Source organism: Pseudorca crassidens, chromosome 14 (assembly GCF_039906515.1).
Source record: "Pseudorca crassidens isolate mPseCra1 chromosome 14, mPseCra1.hap1, whole genome shotgun sequence".
Classification (NCBI taxonomy): Eukaryota; Metazoa; Chordata; class Mammalia; order Artiodactyla; family Delphinidae; genus Pseudorca; species Pseudorca crassidens.
This window is the reverse complement of record NC_090309.1, coordinates 3,143,070-3,165,508: the sequence shown is the minus strand read 5'-3', so window position 1 is coordinate 3,165,508 and position 22,439 is coordinate 3,143,070.

The following is a 22,439-nucleotide window of genomic DNA, read 5'->3' as shown; positions in this document are numbered from 1 at the left end:
TCCAATTAGTTGATGACAATAGCTAAGGCTTGCTAGCAATTCTTTTGGCTCTGGTACAGTAAAGATTTCTTTATATATATTACTTAATTTCACAACAGAGTTATGAAGTAGATATTACTGTAATTTCGCACACAGGTCCTGTGGGAACCTTGGAGAAGGTCAGTCCCTCAAAGTCTTACAGCACGAGGGATGGAGTCAGGAATTGCCCCTAGACAGTGGGACCCCCTCCCATCTTGCATCGTTAAGCACAATAGATGACCATTCATTCCAGAAACGTCACAGGCCCCTTGGAAAAACAGAGAAAATAAAGACAAACGCCCCTCAGTGGTCACCTGCCCCAATAAAATCCCTATCCTCATTTATTTTGACATTTCCTACAGTGACCGTCTTTCCTAAACTCAAAATCAAGACACGGAACCCCACTCCTGACTAGTTGCCTGTTCTGTGCGTGCATTCACATGCAGAAAGTTCTACCACGGGAAAGGAATTTAGCTGCTGTCGGTCGTACAACCAGTCATGAACTGGTCTGCAAGGAGTGTCCTGAAAATCCGGAACTTGCTCTATAACTGAGGGAGAGGAGGAAATAAGTGATGTGACTGCGCCGTCTCCCCGCAGGGCAAGGGGCTCCACGTCACGGCGGTGGCGGCAGCTGGACACCAGCAGCAGAGCCTCTCCCCATCGCCTGCCAGCCCGCTGACCCCACATATCACCAAGGGCAAGGAGGGCTAACTACGCCTTTCAGTTTGGATGGACACACAAGTTCAGGACGTCGTGAGGCTGAATCAGATACACTCACGCGTGGGTCCTTACAAGGAAAGGGGCTGTGCTGCCGGGGCCTCCCTGTGTTTGGAATCCCTCTGCAGGTGGGGAGAGGGCAAGAGAAAGTGACTTACAAGCTGTCTAGCCAGGTCTGGGTATTTGTTTTTATTAATTATGAGGAAAACAGGAATCTTAACAGCCTTCTGATGTTAGAGTCTTATGATGTTATTATTATTATTTTTTATGTGCTTATAGGGGAATCTGGCTGAGAAGCGTGAGTTGCAAATCTCATCCCCAGAATGCCGCTAAGCAAGGCGTATTTCCTATCCCCGCCACTCCTGATGTGGTCAGAAGTAAATAGCAGCACAGATACTTGAGCTATTCTCACTGAAAGAAAAAGTAATTAATTGGTGTTATACACAAAGGACTTCTCTATTTTTTTTTTTTTGGTAACCCGCACAGCTTTAATTACAAGTAATTGTTCTCAAAATCAGGCTGCTGATAAGTTCTGCATTGTAGACAGTGATCAAGCAGCAATACACTAATCTATCACTTTCATTATTTTAGTCACTTGGGTGTGTAAATTTGTATTTAATTCAGACAACAGACTAGGCAGTTTCCACTGTTTCTTTCTATCAACGTGTGCCTTTTTGAGGCGCAATTTGGATGATTTAGATTTTCATTCACTTGCTTTTACTTAGGAAAAGAAGAGTACGTTGTTTTTCCTTTTGCTGACTACTAGGTAAATACCATGGTATCAGATGTACCAGGAACTGGGTTTGTTACCAGTTCACGGAGATTGTACTAGATGTCCCTGTAGAACTTGTGATAGTGGACTGAAGCTTGCAGAGATCCCCCTACAGAAATCTCTCCGCGCATGAATCGTAGCCCGCGCCCTCCTTCATTCAGAGTTTGTACGTGTCTTCCCTCCCTTGCTAGACACAGAAGCTGTCGCCCGAATGGTTAGGCCACAGCACACTGGTAACTCTCCACTGGGCCTTTGTGTCAATACATCTGCGTGAATTTCAAAACTCAAATCAAAAGCCTTCCCAGGACATCTGATGGGAACTCATTCCCTCCACCTCGCCCTCGTGGATGACTCCACTATTTTCTTTTCTGATCTTTTATGCATGGAGAAATTCTTTATTTCCGAATAAAATAAGCTGTCTCGAATGTAAGAAAAATAGTGATACCCTTTGTTTCTGTTCTAACATTTTTGTGTGTGTAATAGTCCAATTCCTAGACAAGAGAGTTTTAAGAGAAAAAATGGAATTAAAAACCTATCCATATTTATAAGAAAAAATAAAATAATCAAGTGATATCTTTGGTAAACATTGAATGACCCTCCTAGAACAAACACAAAAAATTCTTCAACTAAACTTGAGACATTACCTGATAAAAACCATGCTGTTATCCATTTCAAAACCTATTTAGAATTAGAAATTGTAAACTGAAGAAAATTTACAGTTAAAACTACTCATTTCCTTGATTAATTCTTTTTTTTTTTTTAAATCAGGCTTTCTTATTAAACATGCACGCTGTAGATTGAATTAGTCCAGAACTAGGCTGCTGTATCCTAGCTTTCTTCCCAGGCAAGGTTTTTATTGAAGTCATGAGAATTTTGCCTAAAAAAGTTACCAGTAATTTGACATTTACTGAAGGACTTCTGTGATTGTAGATGTTCGGTGATACTGGGACTCACGATGAAAAAAGAAGGAGAGAAAGATGAGGATAAGGGACATATTCTTGTCCTCCTGCAGGAATTCATGGGGTCCACAAATGTAACATTCGCCGCCGAGCACGCAGGCACGCACGCAGCTTGCGTTCCAGGTCAGAAGATGAATGTGGTACAAGCTGGACACCTGAGTATTTAAGAACCGAGAGGACCTCAGAAAGTGGAGGCACGAGATGTACGTTGGAGCTAATTCGGAGAGCTCCTAGAAATGTAGTGAATTGAATAACATAGTTCGTCAATCAGAGAAGTCATGCCAACTTTGATGAAATAATTTTTATTTCACAACGGTTATTTAAGCAGTGCTTACCAGACTTTTTACTTACATGAACACTCGAAACAGTCATTTTGGGAAAGGGAAAAAGGTTACAGGTTGGAGATACTCTGGGGAGACTGAAAGACACAGGAAAAAGTTTCCAGGCCAGAACGAGCTGGTCAGGAATGAAAGGGAGCTGGGGTTGCTGAGAGCGCGGTGTCTGGGTAGAACTCGTGAAGAACAAGGCAGGTAATTCCAGGAGGATAAATGATGGTGGAAGGAGGGACTTTCAAATCAGGTAGAAGTGCTCCAGCGGCCACAGGGCATTTTCACATCATGATGACGCTCGCTTTGTATACGCTCTCCCTGAAGCCGCTTAGAGGCAGTTGCCCAAACCAAAGATTAGTCAAAGCGAGACACACTACAAAGAGGTGTGTTCAGCCTCTACTTCCAAGATCTCCAAAGCACAGCCATTTAGCAGGAAATCAACAGGCATCTGACAGAGAGAGAAGACCCAAGCGCTCATTTACATTTTACATTTCCACTCCCCTATGAGTGGATACGTGTGCACTGCCTGAGACTGTGGTAATCCGGGGACGACCCTGTCTTTAAACAGGTAACGGACCCCTGAGGGACACAGTGGTCCAGCTGTGTCAACGGGGCCAGTTATCGACACAAACAAGGAATGCTGAGCAGAATCACATTCAGACTGATGTGTTTTGCAGGTAGCTTTTCCGCCACTCGTATCTGCACCTATCAGGTATTTGGTGAATTGTTTTTGAACAAAAGAGATTAATTTGCCTCGTTACAATGTGATTTGTACGACACACAGAAGACTTGAGTGGCACACCCATTAGCTGAGGTAGTTCATGGATGACAGCCTTGCCCTGCAAGCCATGCCAAGAGCAAAGGCAAAAGTTTTGGGGTGCACGGGCAGCCCCGTGACCAACGCTTCATAGAATAAACACATCTCTACGGAGTGTGTCTGTTTCCATTTCCGGAAATAAGAAATAGGTCCCTTTGGTAAAACTTGAAGACCTATAATTGAAAAGACCAATGGATGGAATTTTGAGACCCTAATTTGCAAGTACCATTAAAAAATTTCAACTATGAAGCCCAGGTATCTGTACTGATTTTTATTGTGTTCATGTACATTTTTGTGTAGAGAGATTATTTACGACGTTAGGAAACAAGGCTGTTGCTGGAGAAATTTTCCTGGGGTTGCGAGTAGCTCAGATAACACTTTGGCCACGAAATAGCGTCACCTTCAGCATTTGTCCTGCAGAAGGAATAAAGGCTGAAGCCCTGGAACTGTCACGCCACCAGGAGATGAGAACGGTCCGTTCTGGGTAACAACTCAGGTACTTGCAGGAAAACGAGAGTGTGACTCCTTTTACCAGATAATGGAAGGTCTTAGCTCAACAGAGTGAAATGGCTGCGTGGCTGGAAGCCTCTCCTGGAAACCCGGGACGGATTGAAATTCACACTCTCAGAGGATTTCTGTGAAAGGGATGCTGACTTGGCTCCCATCACTCCGTAGAGAGAGGCTGCTTCAAGGGGTACTTGCGAAAGTCCCATCACTGAGCAGGCTTTGAGTCCCCGGATGAGAGTTTAACCTCACTGAGCATCTATTGAGGCATGTTCATTTTGCATCTATTTTCAGCTTCGTTACCAACCATCCAGTAATAGACCGATTTTTACTGAGCAATTGGGCCATCGCAGCCCTGAGCAGGCTTCCAGAGACTGCAAGCCTCACCTTCAGGAAGCTTAACATCTTCTTAGAAAGATGACGCACCCACGGCAGTAGAGAGATAACGCCTCCGTTTTCTAGGGAGTAAATTATTTCCACACAAGCAATACAGGAACCTCAGAGAAGGAAGAGTTTTCTTCACACGAGGCAGGGCAGGGCTTTGCAATATTGTGGGTGCATTGCTTCAAGGTGAATATTATGGAAAGGGGGAGCCGTGGAGAAAGGAGGGAGTCCTTTGAGTCAAGTAGGATGCTGAGAAGGAGCACGTCTGCAGTCCAAGCACTGGTTCTTGGGACGGGATGTCCCCACCGGCGACTCACACTTGTTTGTGTGACACGGGCCGTCTGAGGGGCCCTGCCGGGCAGCAACTTCCTCCACCACCACTCAGCCTGGCAAGGGGTGTATGAGCAGAGCCTCCCACCGTCTGGTTACTCCACTTATTCTGCTAAAATGACCATCCTCCCCAACCGAGTGATGTCCACAGAGAGAACCAGAGGGCCAGGCCAAGAGTGAACGTTGCTACCTAATCGCAACCTTCCATTTTTATAAACTGATTTGCAAATCGACCTAACTTCAAAGATCGCATACGTCGCCTGTTTACAGGGGCAAGAAACCATTTGTGATATTATTATTATTTTTAAAATTTAATCTCATGTTTCTATCTTTCCAATAGCATCTGGACAATCTTTCAATTCTTGTCTGGCGATAATGAAATCATTAAAAAAAAAAAGTACCAGAACTCTTTTCTGCTTATTTCTGTGCCATTTGGAACACATGTGACTAAATTGAACTCCACTTGCTCATTGGTTTTCTTGTTTTTCTCTCTCGCCTTGTTTTTTTCTTTTTTTTTTTTTTTTTTGCAGTGCGCAGGCCTCTCACTGCTGTGGCCTCTCCCGTTGCAGAGCACAGGCTCCGGACGCACAGGCTCAGCGGCCATGGCTCACGGGCCCAGCCGCTTCGCGGCACGTGGGATCTTCCCGGGCGGGGGCTCGAACCCATGTCCCCTGCACTGGCAGGCGGATTCTTAACCACTGCGCCACCAGGGAAGCCCCTGAGGCCTTTTTTGTTGAAAATTTTCTTTAGGTTCCAAGTTGATTTTATAGCAATAATAGCCACCCAGTTTGGGCATTTCACAAAGTGTTCCTAGATGACCACGGGGAATCCAGCTATGCTGTTGGGATGAGCAGCTAAAATATCTTGGAGCGCCTGACATACATCAAAGAACATCTTTCCTTTCTTGGATACCCCGTTGCCAGCCTTTCCAGCCACAGGGCCCGAGTTAAGCAGAAAGAGAGCAGCTCCAGCCCATCCCAAGAGAGGCCTCGCTGGAAAGAGCTGGGAAAGACTTTTCCAGAAGGAGCTTGCGCCAAAGCATAAAAGGTTCAGCCTCCAGCCTCTCATTCAGAAAAGTTTTTAAAGCCTTTTTAAGGAAACAATTTAAACCCAGCTGCACTTATTGATCAGTGATTTGATTTTGCTTTGTTAGGAGGGATTTGTAATCTGCTTTTAAATGTTTTTTTGTTCCTGGCCTTCATTGATAGCAAGTTCTGCCCGAGGCTACTTCTCAAAATGCATCACTGGGGGGCTTTCGAGGCTCTGTGAACAACGAGAATAATTTGAATCTGGACCTCCCCTCACCCCCAAACCTTTCCCTCTGTGCACAGAAGGAAATGTTAGTCAGGTGCAGCTAAACCTAAAACCTATCCAAAAGAGTCATTTGTCTTTAAAAGAAAAGGGACAGAAAGCGAGCAAATTCCGCTTACAAAGTCAGAGAGTCCAGTAGATTTCATTTCTCAAGTGCATCCGGTTAGTCTCGAAAAGGGTACAGCTCTTCAGATCTTGTCCCTGCCTGGTGCACGCTGCGATGCAAAAATAAAGTCCAAGAAACAAAATCTGAATCCCAGCAAGCAGAATATTCTATTTCTGCAGTAAATAGATGGTATGGAAACTTTTTTATTTACAGCTTTCAAAGGTTGTCACTCTGCCTTCAATGGCGTCGTAAGCTGTTAATCCTGTGTACCCTAGAGCACCATAAAATAGTGGCCGTTCTATTATTGTAACATGAACTGAAGAACAGGAACTGTGCTCTTTACTTAACTAATCACTTCTGATATTTCCCAAGCTTATAGGAACCCCAAACACTTATAAGGATGTCTGGTCTTTGATTTTTGCTAATGAAATGCACTCCTGTTATTTTTTATAATGTAAGCATATGCTTCCACGTGTATGATCTTTATGAGTTTACTTAGCAAGAAACCAAATATGTGAGGAAAACAGACTTTTTCAAGGGGTGCCTTAATTGTCTTTGCTGCGTGTTCTACAGACCATTACCGAATGTTTGCGGGTCCGGCGCGGAGCAACTTCACACCCAACGAGAGGGTAACGCGTCTTCGTTGTTTACAAAAATGACAGCCCCTAATGGGCCCTATCAGCTTTAACACAAACTATTAAATCCCCTTCGTTAACCGTTGCTGTTTTCTGTTTCAGCATCTCGGCGGCCCGGGGAAGTAGGTGCAAACTCCGAGGAACCCCTGAGCGCACATTGAGACGATTACAGATGCTGGTTATTAGATAAGCCTCGGAAGGATGTTTTCCTTGGGCTGCTCACAGGCATTTGGAAAGAGTCGCGCTCCAGGTCTGAGGGCCGATGTTTCTTCCTCTTAAACTACGAGCAGCTGTAGCACATGACCTACTTCTGTAGGGCCCTGTAATGATTTCCTTCCTTCGGAGGCTTCAGGAGTCCTCCTTCTGCCCTGTGAAAAAAGGGACAAATATTTTAATCCAAGCAAAATGCTGAAGCAGGTCTTGTTGGTTTCAGGGAAGAAACTCAATCCAGTCCCAGCACTGAGTGGAGGCCTCAAATTGGAACCATCTGGGCTGCAGAAGGGCTCTCCGAGACCTTTGGGGAAGGCGGGGACAGCCTTGCCTAGGGCTGCGGCCCATACACCTGCAGAGACCACCGGCGTCAGGGCAGGAGGCTGGACTCTGCCCGGAATCCGGCCTTTCACGCAGCACAGCGGCCATGCCACCAGCTCAGAACAGCAAGGAAGGCAGGGTGACAGCTTGTCCAGTAAACGGTCCTCATAATAACGGGAACGCCTCATTTTTCTTTTGGAACAGATTTGACACAAATCTGACAGAAACCCACATTTCCTAACTTTCTTTCTGGAGGTCAAGGGAGAGAGACTTCAGGAAACTGTAGGTTGGGACACATGGTATTCTTGGAGTTCTCCTTAAAGCTGGGGAAATAAAAGGTGTTGGAAAAGCCATGCACGTCTTTAATATTCTCTGCATTCTTCCTTTCTTTGTTTTTTTGTTTGTTGACAGTGTCGATTGGCTACTTTGACGCTCCAACGAAGTACAAGTTCTTTTCAAGTGTGCTGTAATATCTAAACCAGAAGACTCAGGCCAGCTCCTGGGAGGTTTTTTTTTTCTTATTTTATTTATTGATTGATTTTTAAAAATTTTTATTGGAGTACAGTTGATTTGCAATGTTGTGTTAGTTGCAGGCGTACAGCAAAGTGAGTCAGTTATACATATACATATATCCACTTGTTTTTAGATCCTGGGAGGTTATTTTAAATAAACTATTTTTGAAATTTTTGTATTGCACACTCTCCGTGGGTGTTTCCTGTGTCCACCCATTTTTAAACAAAAAGGACGAGGATCTTTGCTTAGTCAAAGACCAGAAATATTACTTTGAAACCCAGCTCATAATATATTTTCCAGAAAGAAAATGGAACACAAAGATCGACATGGGACACAAGTTGTTCATTTAATACATATATTTTCCAAATATTGGTTGATGAGGAATATGTCATTTTTAATCTGGGTTTTAAATTATTTACTGTGCTTAGAAGCATAGTGACTACGATGTGGCCATTACACGATCCTAAATAATACGACCAAACAGGACACCGTGGGGGTGGGAGCCCCCGAATCCACCACAGCACAGAGGTCAGAAGTCAGAGGGTGTTACAGTGAGAGCGGGTCAGTCATTGGAAAAGGGGGCGATTCAGGGAAAATATAGGAGAGCTTGCTGAAATTTTGAGTTCAGTTAAATTTGTGGAAGTGTACATCTATCTGGCTTTTTCTAAGTAACCTTTCCAAAGGAACCAATGATCACACTCTTTTGCATGTAACTGTAATTAAATGTATTGGTTTATTGTAGTTAAATGTATTGACTGATGGAAAGTATACAGTCAGGATGTAGACAATATACTTGTGGAAAACATTTTATATATTTAAAAGAATAAAGAAATGTCAGCAAGAATCCTTTCTTGTTTAATCCCTAAAGGGAAATGAAACATTTCAAAATAATAATTGGCTAGCAAGGCTCACAGGGCATTTTTCATTTTGACAAAGTTCTGAGACTATAAAGGATATGCACAGCGCAAGTTTCCCGGACACGTCGTGAGGGAGTTTGGCCGTGCAGGGTTCACGTCCTGGCATTCGCCCAGGCAGCCCTGACCCAAGGTTCCTGGGAGGGCTGCAGGAGTGTGTGTTGGGCTCACTGCTTTTAACCCTGTTCCAAATTTATAGGCATGAACATTGAGATTTTTAACCAAATCTTTATTCCGTTTCCTCCCAAGGATGCTTCATACTCCTGCCTATGCACCCAGCTGCACCTAGAGACAGACCTGCTCCCCTGACCCTGCAGCCTGCACTGCTGTCCGCCCGGCCACGGAGCCAAGCTCAGTGGAGCCGAGCATACTTCTTATGGGGCTTCCTGCGGAAAGCCAGTCGTCTGAGACTGGGAAAGGCCCCGTGGAAAGAAATGGGGAGCCCGGCATGAGGGCAGCTGGCCCTTTCAGGCGATTACATTGATCCTTTGATATGAGCTTGGGTTTCTCTGGGAAACACTGCCACCGTCTCATTCCTGTAGCTCCGCGAGGACGCCCATGCCCGGCACCGGGGCCAAGCAGGCCAGCCGCGCAGACGAGTTGTGAGTTTCTGAAAAGTATCAATGCCTAGACTCAGGAAATTGAGAAATTCTGCAGGTGTCTTTATTATTATTTTTAAATACAGGGTGTGAGACCATCAACTAACCCCTAAATTAAAGCAATGATTATAACAATCACGTGGCAGCGAAGTCAGTGTTTTGATGGTTTTTGTTTGAAAAGCACATTCTCTACAAATAGGAACTAATATAAACACATCTTATATATGCAGATGTATGTATAGCAGAACGTATATCTATACACACACACACGCATCTCGAGAAAAAGCCCACCCTGTTCTCAGGAAAGGTGAACAGTTGGGAGTGGGCGATTTCAGATTGATTTCCAAACTGGGAAAGTGCTTCTGATTTAAAAAGAAAGAAAATTGTTTTGGCCAAAATGCTCAGAAGGTGGTGAGGACTGACCCCTCCCCAGCCCTTGGCTGCCAGACCTTAACCGCCTGAAAACTTACAGAAATGCTTGATTAAAACTAGAATAAAAATCGCCAGTCGCCCTCAGCAAACCACAGCATAAGGGTGGGGAAGAGCTGTGCCAGGTTGCAGTAGAGTTAGTTGGCGTCTGCTGAAAGCACTGCTCCCTTCCTGTTTAATAATTAATTCAACTCTAAAGCCCCAAGGATCTGGACTCAGCACCGGCTTCACAAAGCAGCACAGAAACAAAACGCTTCCAGAACTGGAGGGGGGGACAGAGGAAGAAAGAATCTAGCATTTCAAGAAACCACCGCATGGGGCTGGTGAGCAGGGGTGGGCGGTGGGTGTCTGTGGGTGGAGAAATTCAAAATAAAATAAATACACACAAAAGCAAGGTTATTCACGGCCACTGGCACCAGTGCTGGGAGGGCACAGCGAGCCAGAAGTCATCCACTCGGGACGCAGGCTGGGTGCCCGTGGGCTGGTGGGGACCCAGGGACCGATGGGCTCCATCTCTGGAGAAGGGGAGACCCAGTCTCTCTTCATTAGTCAGAGCGCCACGCTGGAAAGGGCATCAAAGGTAGGCCTGTGCCCCCTCGGCCTCTACCCGGCCCCCAGCCCCACGATTCTCTACCAGGGGATGGTCAGGGAGGAAACACACACACACACACACACACACACACACACGCGCGCGTGCGCGCGCACACACAGCTGAAGGGAGAGAGGAAGGACCTAGTGAGTGTAGCTGCTCGGTGCATTAAGAGCAACACGGAAGCCCAAGCAAGTTACTAGGCTTCAATATTCAGTTGCAGAAATGAACCCCCAACACAGCGGCAAACTGCAGAACACATCCAGCTGCGCACCCGCACCTTGCGCTGTGCTGTGCGATTTTTATAAATCGTTTGCTTTCTCTAAGCGGGTGAATCCAGCACAGAGAGAAATACACCAGGGATGCTTAAAAGAGGCAGAGGCCACTCACAGCTCACCGAATCTCTTATCACACCCAGGAGCGAGGAAGTATGTGTCCAGAAAGACTGCACCTCAGCCTCAGGCTCCAGTGTCCAGTGTCACACGGACTGCGCCTTTGCACGTGGGACATCTCCAGCATCCCAAAGCATCACGGAGAGCGGGGATGCCGCAGCAGCGAACAGAGTAATTAAATGAAGTGAAGGCCCGGATGGCTGAGGAAAAGAGGAGAGCTATTTAAGCACCAAATTGTGTTTACTTTTCACTTATTATTATTATACAGAAGTCATGGCACAGAGCACTCACACGTATCCGCTGAGACCCTAGTAGGATGTTTTGAAAAAGACATTCACGTAATTAAATGGTTGAGTTGAACAAACACTGGCCTGAATATTTTTCCTCATCTTTGAAAAGGGGGTAATACTCTACAATGATCAAAACGATGTGGATTCTCTTGCTATTTTACTTTCTACACAAATTAGTTATAAGATGTTTAAAGACACCTCCTTCACATCTCTTCCCTCCCACGTCAGACTGATGGCGCTGCCTTGAAAACACCTCGAGTGCCTTTTAAAAATAAGCCTGTCTTCCTCCAAACTCTGCCAAGTCAAGTCTGAAACCAGCTTCCTGTTACTAAACAATTTCAAAAGCAGAAGGTCAATGTGTTCTCTATTTTTGAGTCAGTGAACGTCTAGCTGCCGGTTTTTTATTTTTTTAATTCCAAGTTCAGAGTTAAGCTAATGTCCCTGTTTTCTTCTGAAGCTCATAGTGCTTTGGGTCCGTGAGGGACCCGACCCCACGCCAGTTACCTAGTCTTTCTGTGCCTCAGTTTCCCAACCTGTGAATTGGAGACAGTCTTCGTTCTCAGCTCCCCAGGCTGGGGTAAGATTTGCGGCGTGATGCACCTGGGGCGCTCAGCACAGCTCCCCTCAAATTCAGGAGCCGTGGAGCACAGCCCTTCCCCAGGTGCCCGTGACCCCTCCCTCAGCTACCCTCTCGGGGGTGATTATTGAACCCACTTGGTGTGTGCTGAGTCCCTGGGTGCCCCTGTCGATTTACAAAATAGGTGCGTTATAAAGGCTTGTACACTGAATTTCTGTAAAGCTAATCTATTTCCAGGACCAAGGGAGCTTCCTATTTAAAGGAGCCTCCACGGTGAATCCCTTCTTAGGCAGCAAATTCCTCCGTGGTGAGAGCAATTACTTATCAGCTTATCTTTCTTTTCTTTTTAAAAATAAATCCGGATATTTGCACGAGGCACTGACCACGAGACAAGCCAGCCTCTGGACTGGTCCAGCCACTCGCTGTGCAAACCCAGGCAAGTTACTGGCCCAGCTTCCACGCAGCTGAAGGAGGGGCTCACGGCCCTTCCGGGGGCACTAAGAATCTGCCGTGTAGACGGAGCCCAAGGGCCCAGCGGGGAAGCTTGTGTCTGGGGAGGTGGAGGCCTTAACAGCACCCAGAGTCCACGCTGTAACAGAGCCATGAATTCAATTAAAGGGACCCGAGGGCTTATGGGGCCCATCGGGCTCCACAACGCTCTGATTCCACGTGAATCCTGGATTCGCCAGCATCTGAGTCTGCGCCCCAGGGTCCGACCCCACTCACTAAACGTCACCTGTGCCCCGTCACTCCTGTCAGCCTGGCCTTTCAGTGCAATTCACGGGAACTGGTGGGGTTAGGTAATTTGGAAGGTACCACCTGTGGATGTGAGTGTGCCCTAAAAGGGGACGAAGGTGACTCTGTGATTAAAAGAATGGGCATCCAGCTTGACTCTGGGTAACCCACGCACTCCCTGGGGCAGGTGTATCCTATTCAAAACTCCCCACACAAGGTTAAAATGGTCTGTTGGAAATTCGTGGATCAAAGACAGGACTATGAAGAAAACACCACAACCTCCCTACTCCCAAGCCCCCTTTCTGGGACCCTTCCTCCCCATGCTTTGCAAGCTGGAGCTCCTTTTGTAGAGGTGGTGTGTGGGCCCCGGAGCCCCACGGGGCAGGACTCCTCACCTCAGTGTTCTCATCTGAAAAGTGGGGATGACAGCCTCCGACGGCTGCCGTGGTGATTACACGATTGACGCGTGTAATCCCTTTGGTAAACCACCCAGCACTCACCAAGTTCTCAGCTGGTGTGGGCCATTGTGATTCCGGTAGCAGCTGCGTTTAACTGAAGACACTGTGATCAGAATCACACAACTAATGTTGCCAAGCTGAGATATTTTAGCCCCTGTATTGGTTTGCTACAGCTGCCATGACAAATGACCACAGACTAGGGTGGATTAAACCACAGAAATGCATGTCCTCACAGATCTGGAGGCTGGGAGTCCGAGACCAGGTGTGGGCAGAGCTGTTTCTCCTGTCTTCTCCCTGTGTCTTCACGGGGTCTTCTCCCTGTGCCTGTCTACGTCCTAACCTCTCCTTGTAAGCACACCAGCCCTATTGGACTAGGGCCCACCTAGTGACCTCATCCTAACCTAATTACCTCCCAAAAGACCCCGTCTCCAAACACAGTCACAGTCTGCAGCCCTGGGAGTTAGAAATTGAACGTATGAATTTGGGAGCAGGGCGGGCAGGGGGACACACTCCGCCCATAGCAGCCTCCGTGCCAATAAAAGCATTGCCTGCATTAAGTTTTCACAAATCACAGCAGTTCGGATCTGTACACACGGGTGCACAAGTGAAAGACTGGGAGACACACTCCATCCAGACTCCTGATGGACCAACCCTAGGATGAAGTGGTGTGGGTTTTCTGACCGCTTCTCCGAAAAGAACAGACCCCCTAAGACTGTAGGCGGTTACAATCAAACAACGGTGAGGATGATGCCCGTGAAACCAGCGAGGATGATACACTTGTTGACTCAACTCAGTGAAGCTTTATAACATAAACCAATAGGAATCTTCTTGAACCAGGGTCCTTCCCGCCAGGAAGGAAGCTGAGGAGGTGCCTTGGTCTCCTGCTGGCTTGACTCCTCCCATCCCATCACCTGTATGTCTTCCGTAGAGTCCCTCAGTTTGCTTTCTCGTTTTCAGTGACCGATGGACCCTGGGTCTCCCGCTGTGTCCACCTCTCAGCTAACACCGTGTCCATAACTGCCCCTGGCACCAGAGCTGTGTCCCTCCTGCCTCAGTGCAAGAGAGGATCGGGTTCATTATTTAACTAATTTCCATGTTGAAATTTCTTCCCTTGGTAAGTTTAGATTCTATTCATGTTCCTTTTGAATTTTTTCTCTTCCGGGTTCTTTTGGACCTTTCTTTGGGGATTTGCTAAACATTCCAGTCCAAGGAAGGTATCTGAGCAACACAGAATTCCATTAGCTACTGGCCACCACATTGCTTGAGCAGGAAGCTTTCAAAGAAAATTAAAGTGAGGGGGGGAAAAAAAGATCTGGTATTGGTTATTAACTCCACCTCAGGGTGACTTCTCTTCAGGGACAATTAAATAGCAGCTCTGGGCTGTTAAGTTTACTGGTTTACTAGTAGGCGGCACGTCTTCTTCAAGGACAGGCGAGGTTCAGATTGGCTTTGATTTCACGTGATGAAGCCAAGGCTGCCTCTGCAGACCCAGATTTTATTTGAAATTGTAGGTGTGACCACACGTGTGTGCTCTGACCTTTCTTCTTTAAGAAACAAGTTTTGCATTACCAGGTAAATGCCCTTTCGGTGGAATTTTCATGGAACACTGGTGACATCCTGTGGTCACTTGGGTTTAAGGCAGCCAGTCTTTCTCAGCAACTATCTTGGGGAATAAAGAAGAAAATGCCCCACATACATCCTAGCGTGTTCTGCAAAACCAAAAAGAAAAAGAAAGAACTACACGCTGAACTCATAGTCATTTTTACAACACGGACATCTCCTTTTTTGAGCAACGCAATTTTTTGGTGAATGCGGACAAAAGCAAGTTCTGGTAAGCAGTATTTGGGGTCAGAATAGATATCACACGGACACAAAATACAGCTTCATCCAAACAGAGGATGAGTGCCATGATGTCAGGTGTCGCCCCGCCACCGTACCTGGTTCCCACCATCTGCTACTTAAGTTCTCTCTGTGCCTTGGCCCCAAATCCAGAACTTGCAGGAGACAGCCTTCTGCAAAAGAGCGCACAGCGTGGCTTAAAGGGAAAACAGTGGGCATTTTGGCATTTTTACACCGGTGACAATGAATTGAAGCCATTTAGTTGTAAATGTGATATTACACTTGACGGTTTCCCCTGGCCAAGCACTGAGAGGCCCGTATTGAAGAGAGGCAGAGAAGTGGGTCTGGGGGAGCAGAGCCAGTCACCAGAGTAGCTGACCAAAGGGGCTCGTAAAAACATTTGTCAGTTGTTCAGAATCACAACTCAGCCCAACGCTCATGGTGCCAGGAGCAGCCCGCTCGGTGGAAGCCGTGCAGAGCAGGCAATGGAGTTTATGTTGTTCTGTTTATTAAAAACGGATGGGAGCACATGACAGAAAAATCAAACTTCTGGTCACGGCTCATTAATCCCTGTTGTATCTGTCAGGGGTGTGTGTGCGGCTCCAACAAGCCTCTGGAAGGGGTTCACAGCTGAGCTTTGATTTTCTCTCTCATTTGGAATGGGAAGGGGTGCCAATCACCTTGAAGGGGAGAGAACAAGAGGCTATTTTTAACCCACCCACTTTGGTGGACATTAAGTATAAGCGAGTGGGTTTAAGATGGAAAGGATTGTGGTGGAGAGTGTCATTGACAGTATTTCGCACAGAGGGGCAGAAAGGTAAAAATGAATGTGGCATAAAGTCTACTGTTATGGCTCTTTTATGAAACTCATGGCTCTTGGAGATAGATCCTCGGATGAACTCTGCAGACTCCTGACATCTGCATATAGGGGAAGGGACCGGTGGCATTCCAGTCTTCCCGTCGAAAACAATGACCATGTTTAAGAAAATGTATGTTCAAAGCCTTGCCTCTGTGCCCAATGCAGCCTTACTGGTGAGAAGGACCACGGGACCAGGAGAAACACTGTTTTTCCTGCTGGTTTGGGGCTTGGGGTCTGAAATCACACTTCTGATTCTCCCAGATTCCTTGTGTGTACGAGGCATAAAGACAATAATTTAGCTCCTGCCCCACAGGATGTCAGAAGGGTTAAATGAGATAATGCGTGTCAATCACTTAAGCACAGCACCTGGCCCATAGGAAGCCCTCAGTAAAAGTTATTCTCAAAGTTGTTGCTAGTAAACTGTAATTCGAAAAGACACATGCACACTTATGTTCATAACAGCACTATTCACAATAGCTAACACATGGAAGCAACCTACATGTCCCTCAACAGACGAATGGACAAAGAAGGTGTGGTACATATATACACAACGGAATACTACTCAGCCATAAAAAGAAATGAAATAACGCCATTTGCAGCAACATGCATGGACGTAGAGATTATCATACTAAGTGAAGTAAGTCAGACAGAGAAAAGTAAAGATCACATGGTATCACTTACATGTGGAATCTAAAATACGACAAAAATGAACTTATAACAAAACTGAAATAGACCCTCAGACATAGAAAATAAATTTATGGTTACCAAAGGGGAACCAAAGGGGAAGGGGGGGGATAAATTAGGAGTTTGGGATTAACATATACACACTACTACGTACATAAATAGATAACCAACAAGGACCTACTGTATAGCACAGGGAACTATATTCAATATCTTATCATAACCTATAGTGGAAAAGAATCTGAGGAAGAATAAATACGTATGCATATGTATAACAGAATCACTTTGCTGTACACCTGAAACTAACACAACATTGTAAGTCAACTAGATTTCAATTTAAAAAAAATTGTTACTAGTGACGTCATCCTCATCTTTACGGACAGCACTGTTCACTCCAAGCTGTGCTCTCTCCACGCTGCATTCTCCAGCGACAGGTCATGGGCATGTGAGGTGAAGTAAGGGAGAGAAGATGGAGAGACTTATTCCACTGGTTGGGGCAATTCTTCAACTAATCATTTTGAGCTCCATTCTGGGCTGGGTGCTGTGAATGATACAGAGAAGTTTTAAGTGTAGTGTCTGTGTTCAATAAGCTTAAACCTACTTCATGTTCCTGGACACAGGAAGTGTTCTGTGAAGGCAGCCTTAGGTCAACAGCTTTAAAGCAAAGTAGGTGAACCCTGGAGCGAGGCCGGTGCTGAGCAGGGTGAGGACTCAGGAGGGAGCAGGGGTCACACCTTGCACCTGCTGCGTGTGGAGTTCACCCCCTGGAGACTGGGATTAGCAGGAATCATGCCTCCGAGGGTCTCCGGGGGGGGCCAGAGTCTCCTTGTGCATATCTGGTTCTTTTTAAATTTGGTGTGTGGACTTCCCTGGTGGCGCCGTGGTTAAGAATCCGCCTGCCAATGCAGGGGACATGGGTTTGAGCCCTGGTTCAGGAAGATGCCACATGCCGCGGAGCAACTAAACCTGTGCACCACAGCTACTGAAGCCCGCAAGCCTAGAGCCCGCGGGCCACAACTACTGAAGCCTGCGAGCCTAGAGCCCGTGGTCTGCCACAAGAGAAGCCACCGCCATGAGAAGCCCGTGCACTGCAATGAAGAGTAGCCTCTGCTCCCCACAACTAGAGAAAGCCTACATGGGGCAATGAAGACCCAACGCAGCCAAAAATAAATAAATAAAATAAATAAATTACTAAAAAAAAATTTAGCGTTTTTTTTTTTTTTTTTTTTGTCTGCACTACGCGGCTTGCGGGATCCTATTTTCCCGACCAGGGATCAAACCCGGCCCCTGCAGTGAGAGCCTGGAGCCCTAACCACTGGACCGCCAGGGAATTCCCTGGTTTTTGTTTAGAAGCAAACACAGTGGGTCCCTTTCTTTGCCTAATGTTCTCTGCCTGGGGAGAATTGAAACCAAATCATGTGAGCAGAATAGGATGAGGGACTCTATCGGCCTCCACTACTGTGGTCCTTTCTTCATCCACCACCTAAACTCCCAGTAAATCCTCTAAGAATAGTTGCTGACCACCCACAAGGGTGAGGATAAGCTGTGACGGTAGATCTGCAGGAGATACCTTGACGGCACAGCTCCATCAGGAAACCTGCATTTCAGGCAGAAGGGAGCTTCGTGCGCACAAAAGCATAAGATGTAAGACAGTAAATGTCGGTAACCCAGCAGAACAGGGCAGAGCTCAGGGCAGGGAGGAAGCCCTTCTCTTGAAAGCCATCAGGAAAGCTTTCTGAATTAAGAGATTTTGTTTTAACTGGGCCTTCAAAGGCCATTAGGGTCTGGACAAGTGTTATTGATAGAGGACCCTCCAAATAGAGAGACCAGGGCCCTGGGGCCAAGACATCATGGTGTTCATACAGGAAGGAACCCGAGGAAACCTACACAGCATCCCCTGGAAATCTCCGCTTGCTAAGGACAAACAAAAATATTCCAAGGAATGATTTCCATGGGAAACTTTATCCTGCTAATCTTGTTGGAAGCAGTCCATTCCACCAAAAGAGGTGAAATCAAGATTTGGGAGTCTAATTAGCCCTGTGGTTCTTATTTATGTTAGAGCTCAAACCTGCTTACGGCTCCCAAACCCTGCTCGGCCTGAGCACAGGCATCTAAGGACCGCGGGCTGCAGGGTCACAAAGGAGCATCCCGCTCTGAGCCGTATTTTCAAGTGTTTATTAGCATTTCTTATTTGCCCACAGCCCGATTTCTTTTAGGCTTGACATCATTTGCATGATTGAGTTAATCCAAGTGTGAAATGCAGTAGGAACCCGATTCAATGGGTGGCCGGAAAGGCGGCATTATTAGGACATAAAAGAGATGGGGCAGGCACTGCCCCGGCAACTCCAGGTGCAAACGGGTTACATGAGGACACCCTGATCCGGGGCTGGGAACGTTCCCCCACCGCCCCCCGAAGAGTAAGCTGCGTGCGCCCCGCATCCGAGCGCGGTTTTCAAGGTGCTTCCACCCTAAATGTTTCAGGCAAGGCGCTGGATTTGAGCTGGGCAAGCACTCTCCCTGCGGCATCAAAATCTCTAGCACTCCTTGTAAAAGGGATATTTTCAGCACTTTATTTTATAACCTTTTATTTTAAAATATTATTTTAATTAATTAATTTATTTTTGGCTGCGTTGGGTCTTCGTTGCTGCGCGCGGGATTTCTCTAGTTGCGGCGAGCGGGGGCTACTCTTCTTTGCGGTGTGCGGGCTTCTCATTGCGATGGCTTCTCTTGTTGCGGAGCACGCTCTAGGTGCGCGGGCTTCAGTAGTTGCGGCACGCGGGCTCAGTAGTTGTGGCTTGCGGGCTCTAGATCGCAGGCTCAGTAGTTGCAGCGCACGGGCTTAGTTGCTCCGCGACATGTGGGATCTTCCCGGACCAGAGAGCGAACCCGTGTCCCCTGCACTGGCAGGAGGATTCTTAACCACTGCGCCACCAGGAAGTCCCTAAGATGTTTTTAAACCTACAGAAAGGGCATCCAGAGAACCCTCACCTACCCTTCACCTGCCTGCCCCTAAAGCTGCTGACTCACGGTACTGTGGCACGAAACTAAGAAAGTAAAACCGGTCCAGTCCTGTTGACTAAATACAGCTGTCTCGGTTCTTTCACTAAGGTCACTTTACTCATTTTGAAAGCGATATGTCTCCCCTACTCATTTTGCGAGTTATTTTTCATCAACAGAGAAAGTCATTCTTGATTCCGTTTTGCAGCCTGATGGCCCTGCCTGACCTCCGAGGTGCAAAGCCCACTCCCCACAAGCCGAGCAGAGCCTCCGCGTCCCACGTGTACCCTGCGTCCTTCCCAGGATCTCTCAGGAGGACAGGTTTTCTGCTCAGCCATGCCTGGAGCACCGAGAGGGCCCGAAAGCCAGCTCCAAGCAGCAGCGGCTAAGCCACCCCTGGTGATCAATCAATTGTGGCGTGCCCGATGCCCTGAGATCTTCAGACCCCCAGGAAAGACCTGGAGGAGGGGCACTCAGGGGGGATCGTACCAAGCAGAGGCCTTTTTCTTTTTTATTGCAAACTCCTGTGATCGTGATAAATAACCCCTGGTGTGCTCTTAGTCGTTTCTGCAAATAATTTCACTGCTTTGTGATTTTTAAGTAAAAATTATTTTATATCACTGTTTTGAAAACCGTATCTTATGGTTCATATTTTACAATCTTTAATGATTACCTATAAAATATCACATCTTCATCTTACCAAGATATAGATGACATAGGATATTTCATTCACTTTAAATTAACAATTTTAGAATTGATTGGTGAATTAATTTTAAAAGGGTATATTTTCTCATCCTTGGAGACTGAATGGATATTAAAATGCAGGTTGAAATTTAACCACACATTACTGTGTCATTTATATTAAAAATTCATTTCATGGCCCGATATTTAGAAATCTTGCATATTGCTCTTAAAAAATTAATTGACTTGGGGCTTCCCTGGTGGCGCAGTGGTTGAGAGTCCGCCTGCCGATGCAGGGGACACGGGTTCGTGCCCCGGTCCGGGAGGATCCCACATGCCGCGGAGCGGCTGGGCCCGTGAGCCATGGCCGCTGAGCCTGCGCGTCCGGAGCCTGTGCTCCGCAACGGGAGAGGCCACAACAGTGAGAGGCTCGCGTACCGCAAAAAAAAAAAAATTAATTGACTTGTTTTTATAATCTTTGCTTTTTTTTCTCAATGACAAATAAGGGAGAACATTTCACACTAATATTTGTAAAAACTTTGCAAATAACTCGTTGACTGTAGAAATAGTTTTATGTGTTTAATTCCTGGTGAAGTAAAAGAAAAGGTACTTAATCTGGCAGTAAAGGCTTGAATATGTGTGTGACACTGGACCCAGAACCTTAATGAAAGTATCCATTGTCATAAGCGCAAAGGTTGTAGAGTCTGGCATTTTATAAAACTTTATTATATTGGAGTGCAGTTGTTAACAGTGTTGTGTTAGTGTCAGGTGTACAGCACAGTGATTCAGTTCTACGCATACATGTATCTATTCTTTTTCAAATTCTTTTCCCATTTAGGTTGCCCCAGAATATTGAGAGAGTTCCCTGTGCTCTACAGTAGGTCCTTGCTGGTTATCCACTTTAAATATAGAAGGCATTTTGATTTTGCCTGTATTTTGTTTCTCTTTCCACAGGATGCAAGCTGGTCCTTGAATTTCCAGGTCTTGCTGTGATCAGATTGTTAAACCTACCTGGCACATTAGCATGTGATACAACTTTGAGCAAAAGATACAACTTCTCTTATGTGATAGGAGTTAACCTTCTGCGTCTGGTGAGGGGAAATGAACGGGAAAATACCTGTTTCAGGATGAACAGTAAAAGGACGTTTTTATATTCTCCCGTCTGATCGTCATTGGAGATGTGACTTGGGCAAGCTCAGATCTGACGGTCCATTTCTACCTGGCAATTGAGTCGAGATTGAGTTCTGGATAGGAAGAGACATCATGGACCTATTTCAGGAGAGTGATGGAGCCTGAACTTCCCAGCACCACCCCGGACCCTGCGGTGCCCCCCTCACTCGAGGGCTATAGATTTTAAGAGGGCTCAGCCCTTGCCTGTTGCCTCACTCCTGTGTTCCCAGGGGTAAGTACTTCACTGGAACACAGGAGAGGCTCAATAGCTATTTATTTAACAAATGAATGAATCTATGGAAAAAGGGAGGGGGAAAATGATGAAATCTACACAACAATCAAGTAATTCCTACAAAGAAAGTACTATTAGATGGACTGCACCTTTTTCAGGCCAGCCAATTCATAAATTCAGACCTGCAGATGCTATTAAGAAAAAAAAAACATTTGCAATGCCTCTGCCCTGCTGACAGGGGATGGAAGAATATTTGTAGGAGAACATTTCTTTTTTCTAAGTATAAGTTTTTACCATGGAAATAGTCAAATATATACAAAAGTAGAAAAAGAAATGTGATGAGCCCCCCTGTACCCGTCACCCAGTGTCAGTGATTATCTACACAAGGCCAAAAATCTGTACCCCACTCACTCATCAGCCCTCAACCCGCACCAGAGTATTTGAAAGCAAATGCTGGACATTACATAATTTTGTCCATAAGTATTTCAAAGTATGTCCCTAAAAGATAATAACAATAAATACATGCAGCGAAGTTAACAAAAATTCCTTTACACTATCAAATTCCCAAGCGTCATTAAAATTCTCCACACGGTCTCATAATTTTTATTAAAACTTACTTTGTTTCGATCAGGATGGAAACAGGTCCAATTGGCAACTAGCTGATATGTCTCTTTAGTGTTTTTGAATCTATGAGTCCCCCACTCTTTTTTTCCCTTGCCCGCTTCCCAGAGGACTGCCTTTGCAGGCACAGACCTCAACCCTATGGGTGCCTTTCTGTCACGAGGTCCTGGACCTTGAGAAGAGCAGGTAGTGTTTTTGACCCCAAGTCTTTATGGTAAAAACACACATGGGATCGGCCTGTGAAAATCCTGCAGAGGTGACAGAATCCGGTGTGGTCTGGGCTGGGAAATTTCCATTCGTCCCTCCAGAGCCTCAGCCTTCAACTTGCCCGGTGATCAGGGAGGCTGACCTCTGACTCCCGTGGGCTCAGCCAGTAGAGGACCACGGCTGGATGGCAGAGGGAGGACAGAGGGTGAAGGAACATCTTCCTGGCTAAGCCAGTGTCTCCCG